Below are 12,587 nucleotides of genomic sequence, written 5' to 3' on the forward strand. Positions count from 1 at the left end.
CTGATTGTGGGCTTCATCTTCGCTGCATTACTGCCGCACAGAAACCTCCAGCCCAGTACTTCGCTAGTGCTGTGATTTAATGCAAGGTCGGTGCGGAGAGTTGATTGATAAAATTGTTGGAAGTTCTGTGTGAAATCCAACCTAACAAAGAAATTTACTTAGCCCCAAGACCTTGGATAATTTCTGTTCAGCAGACTCAGTGGTGAACAAAACAAAGGAGCAATTCAACCTGCCGGATCCCTGTCAAGGCGGAGTGCGATAATCTTATCTCGCTGCTTGGTTGAAATTAGCCAAGCGAGTGGTTCGCTCCATCCAGTTTAAAGAATATTCATCGGACTAGGATACGAGGGTTGCAGAGCCAGGTTAATTTTTAATAGCACTCAAACAACGTGAATGTCATAATAATTCCAAAAAGGACTAATGAAATTATAAGCAGACTTGAAATTCTATGGATGAGTGCCTACGCATATTTGATTAAATAATTTTACGCCCAGTTCGGTTTCATCATTCGCGATTTGGCTCGATGACCACTCAGGCTGACACTGCTCGACTGTTCCCATTAGCCAGTCTGTCCATCCTATCCATGTCTTAGATTTTCGGAGTCTGAAATTCGTTTCTCCAGCTAAAGTAGCAAGGCTGGAAAAGTACTATGTTCTTGGACGTTCTTTTACTAATCATTGATAGTTAGCTAGTGTTCGTCGTCACTTTGTGATGTCTGACATTACTCCGTGTGTGCTTGCTTCCGATTCCTTAAAAGGATAGGCATATTTTAGAAATGCTAAATTGACGCAATATATTAATTATCTTGGCGTTTATTAGCTACTAGTCCTAGGGGTAATTTTGTCTGCCCAAATTTGCCTATGGCTGATCTAGCTGCTCTCTCGAAGCTGTCGACTGCATATAAGTAATGGATTATTTTCCGTTAACTTCCAGAACGTCCAGAACTTCCAGAACGTATTGTAAAAGAAGACAAGCGTTTAAAGCTGAGTGGATTAATTGAGCTAAACCTGCGCAAGCCTCCTCGGAATCGAGTATCTCGAATGTTTTTGGGTGATAAAATGTTAAATTTAAATTCAGGATGTCAGCAAAGGAAGGCACCGGTTATGTTGAACAGCAACTCTTTGCACACCACAAGGGACCCATATTATGTACTGTTACAAGCTGCCTGTTGATGACACGTTAATCTTGCACAAGACTGTCATACGAACGGAAAACCCAATCAGTGTTCTCGGTACACTGCGGCCGTACAGAAAACGCACGGCCAATTTTGAAAGTACTCGGCATTTGTCAACCGTTGCCGAGTTCATCGACTACTTGAGTGCTTGATCGGAAGTTTGATTTTCTGGCCTGGGTGCATGACGGCTTCTCTACCGCAATTTTGATGAAGTTTAAGTGTCTCAGTAGGCTGTGGGCATCCAGAAACTGTTTTCATGTATTTGGCTGTCATTCACAATAGTTTCGCTCTTGCAATGATCGAAGGCTACTTACTTTAAGAATAATCTTAAATTCGACGAGGAAGAGCACGTTGGCGACAAAACCAGTAACTCAAGGGTCCATCCTGCTAGATGTTCGAGTCCAAAAGAAAATCGTTTTCTCCCTAATTTAGCTACGGGAGTTCAGTTCGTCTTGAAATTAACTGAATTTACCGCAAGATGTCGAAGCGCTGTCGAATTTGCCAACATTCTCCATATCACCTCCGGTGGCGACCGCAGAACAAAACCGGATGACGTGTTCTGAAACTACGTAGGCTCGAATACTTTTGAAAGTACTTCTTTATTGGAAGCGATACACTACTCATAAGATTGCTGAAAACACTTCGAAAACCGATTTTCCCCATCTCGGGGCTCATCAGGTAGGCACAGTTACCGAGTTTCCGTCAATTGCACGAAATTAGCGAGGTACACTCATTTGATTTGAGGGGGACTCATCTGGAAACCAGTAGAAAGTCTCACTAATGATGTGCTCCAGGAAGAGCGAAACCGGTCGTGGGCTGTCGAGGAATTTTCAGAAACCGTCGAATTGGTGTAAAAGCCTTACTATTTAATTTAGCCAACAGAACGCTCGACTACTGGGCTGCTGATATCACCAGAAGGCTGGTCGCATCGCCAAACGTAAATACAAGTCATATTTCATCATGAACAAGACCTTTAATTTTGTTTGCTTACTCTATAGAGCCTGCAGCAAGGTAGTTCGCAGTTAAGAAAACCGAACGAAAAAGTACAATGCAAAACAGGCAAAATGGTTAACAGAATGTGGTGATCTGTCTTTGGAATATTTAAGATGGATGCAAATCACTCGTTTCAGCTGTCCTGGTTGAACTGTTTACAGAAATAAGTTGACTGGTTTTCGGAAAAGTTTGGTAACGATTGGTAGATTTATTGCTGGACAACGTTTTTGACACAAAACCTTCGTCAGGCCAGTTGAATAGATTACGAGGTTGGTCGGAATTTGAGACGAAGGAAGAACCAAACAATTAAGTAAAGCTAAATCTGTATTGGGTGTCGGTCAAGCGATGCTGTGTTTTATGGTAGGTCATCAAGTGTGAAGCCTATGGATTTGGGTCCTGCTTAGGGTCAACTTCTTTCGGTTCGGTTCACCTGGTGATCCCGCTTGAACATTGCCCTTTTGTCCTTCTGAGAGAATGGGCTAGTGTTACGATAGTTGTCAAAGAGGTTTCACCAACGTTATGAATACGTCCATACACGTATTGCGATACATTAACTATCGTACCAACTGAAATATCAGGTGACCTGGTGGAACATATGCAGTTTAACAAAAACACCTAAAACGATAAATTCAGCTGGATTGCAAGTGAGTCTACCATCAACCCTCAGTTTGTATTTAAATTAGTGTAATTTGCCACTCATTTAATACTTTTTAATAATTCTATCAACAATCAATGAAAGCAGCCTCCTTGAAAATTAAGTCCAAACCTAATTATGCATTTTTGCAGGAAAAAGTCTGGTTCATCGAAGTGTGGAAGAGAATATATTTCGTCATCAATGATACACAATGCATCTCACCATTTGTCTTTGTGGCGCCAGTGCTATTGCGTGAGCCCGAGTTAGTTTTATGATTTTGGGTCCACATTTATAACAGGAACTAGAATGGCTGAACGCCTTTCATGATTAAAAAAGTGTGAATATATATTCAATCCATTTGATTAGACTGATTTGTATGGATGGACCCGGTGGGGAGTGGCATTTTGTTTCATGTTTAAGATGTTTAAGAAATCTGAAGTTATGTGCTGCGTTCTGGGCATAATTTCACTTCATCAAGAAACACCAATAGAAATAGTTGTTCTATTCTTTTAATCTAACTACTCGTGAGTAACCCATTTGATTCAGTATTCACTTGTTGACTTCGACACTCCAGTTTTTCTGAATCTGGCGTTTTAGTTGGTTTTAAGAGTTCGCATAAGTGAACCACACATTCTGACTCCAAACTTTTGACTGATTAGTCATGCCGCTATCCAATTTTGCTGACAAATTTAAGCGTCTTTTAAAGCTGCTTCCCACGTTTGGGATTTACTGACAAGTCTCATGAATTTCTAGAGAAGTGGGAATTCGTCCGCGTAAAACTCTCGTTGGAAACCTTCTGATACCTTCATTCGACCGTCTTAGATGACTGCGGGTCCCACGAGAGCTTGCTATGCATAGTAATTGAAGAGGATTTCGTCAAATGTTAAGAAAATGCGGAAGATGGTATCGCTAAGAATACGATGAAGACGAACTGGATGTTATTTGAATGAATGGCTGCGTTTTTCAAGATTTTTCGGTGGAGGGGAGAACTTTTGCTGTATAATAACTTGAAAGAAATATTTCTCCTGAGTTATTTTCTCAGCCTTCAACCCAACGACAAAAAAAATTCAGGGAACTATCATGCATCTCAAATCTTGTCACGTTCTTAACAGTAAATAAATGTGCAACTATCTTGCTGCCAAAACCTCGTTATCTATCAATCTTTCGGGTTTTTACATCCGTTCCTTGTATAACATTGTTGTAACTTTAGCAAATCTGGCACGCAAATGTTCTAAACTTTGTGTTATTATTAACGAATGATTTTTCGAACCTCTGATCATTTCCAAATTGGTCGCAACCAGTTTATACAGCCCTACTTTTCAGTCAGATCTGGTAGCCGTCAGATTAATCAAGGTAAAGAATTTTTGTGTCGCAGCACCTACTGCAAGCCTTTGAGGTAATGGCTCACTTTGGTACCCAAAATATGCATGCGTGAGGAATCGAAGTCCACCAGAACGGGCTCTCCGCTAGGTTGACAGAGTTTGATAGAACTTGGTCTCCCCTCATAGTCTCAGCATTTTACAACTCGCAATATCGGTTCCATCTACGACGTTCACGGTAGCCGTTTTCTGCGGAAGTTCTTTAGGATCTTAAAATGCTCATGGGTTTAATCATTACGGTGAAGGTCAGGATGTGCACGAACATTGTATTGGCCTCGAAGTGACATCCAGCACATGGGAGTCATCAAGTTATAGGTAGTAACATTTCCCAAGGCCGGGAACTTTTGGTAGTTTTGAAAATACCTGAGCCAGATAACCTCTATCCATGAAGCGAAAATATTCTGAGAAAGCAATTGTTATTTGGTTGTCAACCCGCATTTGTGTAGATTATTTTGGAAGCTGAACATATAACTATTTATCCTGATATCGCATTTTTATTGGGATATACTTTTAATTCCAAGGCAAATCGAGCTGTAAGCTCTGTTTTAGATGTATGAATAAGCGTTTTCCCTAACAAGATGGAATTGCGATTTTCTTTTAATCGCCTGAACTGATGTATTCAGTACCAAAAGCTGAGTTTGCCTGCTTGTTCAAAGTATCCTTTGTGATTGTTTTCCGTTGTTGTTTTTGCTCTTCTTGGCTGTTCCGGCCTGGAAGCAATTGTATTCGTGTATCGTGGTTTCTTGAGTTTTTAACTAGAAATTATTGTGCTGTTTCGAGCATTTTGGCAGCAAACTTTTGTATGTTGTGAAAGTCTTTCACTGGACTTCGGTCAAACTGTGCACACCAACTTACGGAAAACTACACCAACACAAGTGTTGAAGCGGAACCATTTACCTGGATGTTTAGACTAGGATTCGATTTAGTTCACAACGTTTCCTGGATAAAAGCCGATGGGCAGCATGAGACACCAAACGCAGAATCTAGGGAAGTGGTTTGGAACAAACCAGCCTACATACATAATAAAGTGAGCTTGCTACATCTGTAGAATCACCTAATAGTACTGTGAAATTCATGGAGAGAAGAATGCTATTCTTAGAGCTTCTCACGTCAGAAGCTTTCCGGGAGATATGAGTCAGTTTGATTCAACATCTCGTCCCTGTTAGGAAGAGATTGGGCCTTACCGTGTTGTGACGGTTTGCGCTATACTGGGAGATGTCGCTGAGACACTCACAGTGCCTCTCATACCAGTTTGGTCAATGGTTAGAAGTCTGACAAACACAGTCTCCTTGCCCTCCAGGTTGTTGGTTGGAACACGCGGCGACTTGTTCCGTATAAATGGTAATGCATCTGCAATTTTCGCCAAACACCGCTACCTTGCGGTTAGGCTTGTGAGCCCCAGGCTTTGGTTGAGAACCCCAATCTCCCTCCTGTTTAGGTGTGGGAGCTCTGACAGTATCTCAACACACGAACTATCATGAGCTGCACATAAAATATACGGCAATGAAGCATCAATGCTGGAAACTGACGTTATGCTGTCGATGATAATGATGACGAATATCTCTTCCTGTGTTTGGTGCTACTGTCAAATCTGTCTCAGGATGGGAAATTTAATTTAAGTGGAAACCAACCATTTATGTGTTAAGAAATAAAAATTAATCCTAAATAAGGTCATGAATTCGAACTCTTGCGGTGTACCTTTTTTAGGTGACAGCCTCCATCTTCCTACGTATTCCAGTCATCGCTCACAGGATGTGATCCCATGCGTGTAAATTTACATGGAATTCCTGTCAATTAAACAGACTGAGAAACCACGATGAATAATTTCAGAAAGCTACAAGTTTTATTCAAATGAAAACTATTTCTTATTTAGAGATATGTTTGTTGGGCTTTCACACATCTGTTTCATTTATAGTCCATTGATTTTAATAGCTTAAAAAGACGCACTAGTAGCGCCAAGTAGCAAAAGATTTAGCAAAACCTAAACCGCATTGCGTCTGTATAGGCCTAAAACCGATTCAATTTGAATGGACGATGAAATCAGTATCAACTCGTCCTATATTGTGTTTGTCCAGAGTCCATTCACTAGGGAGGCAAATGATAAATTACTTTCCCCTCGAAAGATTGCGTTAGCGACGAAAATACACTGCTAAATTCTTCCAGTGGACTTATTCCATCTGCACAAAAGACTGTGAGACTTTTTCCAAAGTTTGGCTCACAAAATGAAAGTTACCTCTTCGGCAAAGATTTGACCAGATGTGTTTTTGTGCACCGTAGTGATAAGAACTGTTTTGAAATATTACTTGCGCTCAACTTTAATCTTATCTAATAAACTAGCGGGGAAACCTGGTGCAAAATCAACTTCAAAGTGAGTTATCCTCACCCATAGCCTGCCAATAGGTTTGGCTGAAATTTCTGCTTCAGCTGTAGGCAGATGATAAACATACGGTGTTTAAAAGTCCTTACAAATCACTTGAATTATTGATTTCTTGTTCATTTCCCAAATGATGATGGATAAATCGCTGAGATATGTTACAGTATTCGGCAGTTTGCCTCTTGTAATACGCAGACTAGAGGAAAACTTGAAGTGCAGATCTTGGTCATGTAACCCCAGTTGTCGAACTCGTACTATCGATTAGTAGTCGCTGGTAACTTCTGTACAAGGGTTTGAAGTCTGTACGGATAAGCATGTGCTTATCTAGCATTTAGATTGTTTGTCCGGACAGCCTGTGTGATGTTACAGCATCCGGTGCAACGATCACGTTGTGTGTTAATGTTTGGAATATAAACATTAGCATAATCGATAACCTAAAGTAATCGTGTATCAAGTGTTACGGACCACTGTTAATCCTCTCAAGACGAAGCTGCTGATCAATAGTGAGCATATTAGTGAAATAAACGAGAAGATAAGCCGCTGCAGGACCACTGGAGCAAGCCACTCAGCTTTGAATTATATGATCCGTTTTTAGACTGCACTTTGTTTTCATAGTCTGTTGTGGGCAGCAGTTGATAAACTTCAACTTCTATAAACAAACTGAGGAATAAGCGGACTGAGAACTAACTGGTAAGGATTTCGCTGTCAAGGTGGAAAAAGTATTTATCAGCAACTGCTCACAACAATCTCGTAACTTTTTGTGTCGGTAGAACAAAGACACACATGTTACCCCCATATCGCTTCACCTACTAGAGTTAGTGAGGCTGTTTCTTAGCTGGGTGGCCCTTGAACTGGTAAAGTTCTGGATATTACATTTCAACACTGATCACCTCCGACTGTCCTTTACTTGCCAGTAATTAAAAACACAGGTTGGTTCGAAAGGTTGGGCCTCGAGCTCGTCCTTTTTTTAGTAAATACAACATAATTACCGTGCAACGAAGCAAAAATGGTATAAACTACACTGTAAATCTGAGTCTCGTCATGATTCGTCCCTGATTTCAGTGGTGGTCTTGTATCCTCGGCGGATTTTAGGATCCGCTACTTCGGATATCACAGATCGTAATTCGCCATACCCGTCTGATTAGTGATCATCAAACATCGCCATAAATTGTGTGGGAGGAACTCCACCCAGCCGTGACTTCTTCCGCTATTTACATTTCAGATTTTCAGAAGTTTCCCGTTCGGTGCGTGGTCGCTGTGAAAACTGTCTAATTTTAGTAAAATATTAACGCAGTATGACAGAATACGAAATAGTATGATACGGCATAGCATAATGCAGTATGGCATAGTGTGATATAATGTAATATTGCATGGCATACAACTGATACTTTAAACAGAGTATAGTACAGTAAGCATTAATATTGTGTGGCACACTTCAGTAGTTTGGTAACAAGCCATACTATTAGTGTTTCCCTTATCTCTGTGGATGTCATCCAAAAGTTCTAATAAGGTCAATATTTTTTCACTTACTCAAATTGGACTCCACGGTGGGTCGTTGCATTTACACAAATAGGAGTTCTAAACTCAAAAGGACGACCTAGTCCTAGGAGCGCACACTGTCAACGTCACCTTGGAACATTCTCCGATTCACTGGCAGGGCCCAACAGTCTATTCCGGTCGAAGATTTGATTCAAAATACGTGGAAAGCCCGTGGAAAATAAATGCTCGGTAACTTAAGATATCCTAAGGAAGGAAAATTCATGTACTGTCCCAATCCTTGCAGGAATGCAGCCGTCGGAAAAATATATTCAGAGGACATGGGTAACAGAACATGCATAAATAACAGAAAGTTCTTGGCTTACATCTTTTAACACCGAAGATTTTCACTGGTCTAGCTGAGGTTGTTTTACCTTATCGTGCATGCCACTAATGGCTGTTGTAATCAAAATATATAGTGGCGCAACTTGTGGGTAAATTTGGGCCTTGACAATTTGTAAGCAAAAAATGAACTACCGGGTTCGTCGATTCCCCAGTGTTTGTCAGTTTTGTTTGTCAGTGTTTTCTGTTCCCCGTTTCAGAGGATTCCTACTGCTTGCATGAGATTTTGTCACTACAACTCTGAAGAGGACCTTCTGAATCAGCGAAATGCACTTGTTTTGAATGAATATGGTGCTAAAAGTAAACGAAAGTATTTCACAGCTGGTTGTCTCGATTGTGCTATTCCTCAGTTGGACTGCTGTGAAAGGACAGCATTCCATTTAGCAGGACAGTCCAGATATCGTGGTGCATTTACTTGGTAGAACAATTCAACCAATGCGACTTTCCAGCAAAATAGTTGCGTTAAGTAGAAAAGGTCATTGATTTCCGAAGTGATGTCAGCAAACTGTCGAGTAGTATACTCCACCCAAAAATTCCATTAACTTCAACTCCAAGAACACTTCATGGGTAGAATAGTGAGTGGCGCATGTTTATTCAAGTACACGTGTGCACCTATATCTAACAGATCAGAGTTACTCAGTAGGGCCAAATTTGGAAGCTCAGTTCAGAACGTCACTTCACGTCTCCTTGAACTAGGTTGCTGTCACAAGCCCTTTCCCAAATGCGTCACAAAAAGCCACAACGATTGTCAAGGTTCATATTCCATTTCTTGGAATGTGCATTTTACGCAGGCTTTACAGGCCCATAATTGCCTATTCAACATAAACTAGAAAAGATATCGTCGAAAGATGATAACCTCCGGTAAGTAAGTAAAATGTAAAACGTCTGTTAGCAGTGAACCTTCCTTTAGTCAACTATCCAACGTCTCCTTACGGGCCGATGCATTTCGACAACGGCATACAGGAAAACGCATTTTTCTTGGCTGACCATACTACTCGTCATTTTGTTGAAAATTTTATTTTCAGATTCCCTCTAGGTTTGGTTCAAACAGCAGGATGTTTCTACTTGAACGGACACAGTAGTCTATCAAACCCAGTCCAGCATGCCAGTTGATCTGTACCAATAAGGTGCGTGTAAATCCTGTTTTAACGGGAACAGTGACCACCCACCACTTTTCAGATATCTTTTTATGAAATCTTTCACTCAGAATTAGGTGCCTTGGGTAGGAAAACAATAGGTCGGTTTCCGGTGCAATACAACTGTACTTCACATGGTGTGTGCCACGAAAACTAGACTGAGGCTCATTAGGAACCATTATTTTGAATCAGCGCCTCAAAAGTTGAATTATTATAAAGGAACGGAGCTTGTTGAAACTAGGGTGAATTTCTTCGTTTTTGGTCGGGTCATATTGTTAGGCCTACGGTGTTTTTAGCTTCCTACGAGTGTCCATTCGCTTCTGGCTTCTATAATGTAAGCCGGTCGGTAAAGACGGTAAAGTTTCTCTCATAATCTTTGGCACATTTTCTGTGGATAAACATCTTAGTTTTGATTGCTACACTACTACATTCATTACAGATCAATTGCTGCACGAAAGATTGCCCTTCAGACTATTGAATCTAACCTGACAAACTGATAGTTCCCCGTTCACTTGCTCACTCAGCCCGTAAAAAATTTGCCCTGCCCCCACATGTTTTGGGTCTCCGTCCTCTCAATTTACCTTCCCGCAAAGGCAGTCCTGTTCGACACCAAAATACTGGTAGGTGTATGCATCACTGACTTATTAACCCACGCACTTTCATTCATCGTCTGCTGGGACTGCTCTGGCTTGTTCTGGCGTCATCTGCAGGTGATCTTGCCGCCAATCAAAATCACCAAACTAACCTGGTGAGGGACGACTGTAACCAATACTACCGAGCCAAAACTCGGCCCGCCGTTGCTTGGTGTGCGGAACTTCACACTGCGTTATAACGGTCAGTGACAGATTTGCACAGGTGTTGACGTAACGGGGGTGGACAGCTAAGGCTAGTTGTGCAATTGTATTTACCTCTGGGTAAATAGTACCGTGAACTTTCGAACCCGGTTGTTCCTATTGCTACTCGGGCCTGATTCTAAGTTCTGTACCGGGAACCTCTTTGATACAAATAACTGACTTATTGACACATGTTCTCCCTCAGAAGAATATGCATTTTCCTCATGGTTCCTCTTTAGACGTTGGGTTTGTTCACATTTCAGATCGTGTAAATGCCGCCTGAATTGTCGCATTTCACAAGGCTGAGAATCTGCAACTTTCAAGAGACAATCAGCCTTTAGGTGATTTTTCCGATGTATGTAGGGAGTCATAAATTGGCTTATACTTGTGGATACTCTCAAAAGTGAAGATAATCCCAAAGGCTCCTATGCTGCTCGCATAAACGCAGCCGTATGTCTTCGACTTCGACTAACAGTGGAAAAATTAAGATCTTCTTAGGGCTTTCAACAAAAATAAGCATGTGACATGACAAAATACGGGCGAACTGATTTATTTCCCGCTACCTTTGGAGAAAAACGTACTCGGGGGAGAGCCGCAGATCCTCAAGTTGAACTGTAGAACTGTAGCTTTTTTTGCGTCCAGCAATGCACTCAGTCGATTGACAAAATAGCGGATTCTACTTCGCTGGTCAGCCTTTAGTACAAGGTTGGCTAATTCGTCACGTAGAAATCGAGGGCTGAACTTAAAAGTGAGTTGATATCTAAAATCTGAAAGGTTATTTGAACAGAATTCAACGATAGTGCACATACCAGTGCCGTAGAGTATCGCCTGAAATTATTCCGGTAAAGGTTTTGCGAAAAATAAGCATGACGAATGTTTGTGAATCTCCAAAGGCGGAAAGAGGCGGCCTTTAGTGTCACAAAAGAATCTGTACAGAAGCAAGTCCGTTTTCACTCAATTTTCTGAAAGGTGCCAAAAAACTATGTAGCATTTCCAGACGAACCTCGACCTAACTTTTTATACAGTGAGGCGGTTAGGATTTCATGACCAGTAACTACCTAGCCCGCAATTTCACTGTGATCAAAGGGTCATTAGCGTGTGTCTACATTTACGCCAGTAAGAGATGACTTTTGATTAACGAAGAACATGGTTTCTACTAACTGTAAAATCGAAAGTTCATAGATTATCGTCTGGCTGATAAAGAGTTTATTCAAATGAACTTGACAGAAACGTAGATTAGAAAACCATTGGAGTTCAGCTTTGGAGTAAAGGATTGTGCGACTACAGGATACCGGTATTTCATCGTTTCGATTGAAGTTCTTAAATTCGATTTTACAAAATAGTTGTGAATACAAAATTTGAACGCATATACGTAAATTACTGAGTCAGACATGTCCGTCTTATTTCCTTAGTAAGCTGACAGGCTGTATGAGTGTCTCTTACGTTCACAACGTAGATTTGTACCGCACAATAAACAAGGCATCTGGAAACCCTCGAAAGATAGTTAGATATATATGATATACCTAGAACGACAAGCATAGTGTAGTCCCGGGGACTTGAGGTCCAGCTATGATGACCTACTCAGTTCTGCATGTGTTGAAGCTCTTGATAGTGAGCGTTTTATTTTTGGTAAAATTAAGATGAGCAATTCAAATTTAACCTCTTCTTATTTCGCGTATTAAACTGTGCTGTTTGTTTCAAAAGCACTGGAAGACGCGTAGCCAGCTTCGGCTATGATAGTTCAGCTGATGGACCCAGTCCTTGCGTCCAAATATCTTCCGTTCAGGGTGAGTTGTCCTGAGTGGGAATAAACTCAGATCCGTTGGATTAGTTTCTTCCTATTCTAACCGAACGATGTCTTCGATGCTCTGATCTTTCGTCAAGACAGCATGGAAATTTTTAGATCATTTGTTTACCCAATGCAGACTGGCTATGCCAATCACATTTTAGTCACCTAGTAGACATACTTTTCTTTACCAGTTTTGACGTAGGTATACAGATATTTTGATGTTCTGCACGGATTTCGTTCAGCATTTTCAGACACAGCTGCACTGCTGATGATTCCCAATAAGGATGAAACAGCTGTACAGTGCTTCTCGGCTTTTCAGCATAGATTGGCTTCACTTACAGGACGAAATCCCACAAAAATCCCAAATCTCCTCACACTACCAACAATATATAAGTAG

This window comes from Opisthorchis viverrini (assembly GCF_000715545.1).
Source record: "Opisthorchis viverrini unplaced genomic scaffold opera_v5_227, whole genome shotgun sequence".
Taxonomy (NCBI): Eukaryota; Metazoa; Platyhelminthes; class Trematoda; order Opisthorchiida; family Opisthorchiidae; genus Opisthorchis; species Opisthorchis viverrini.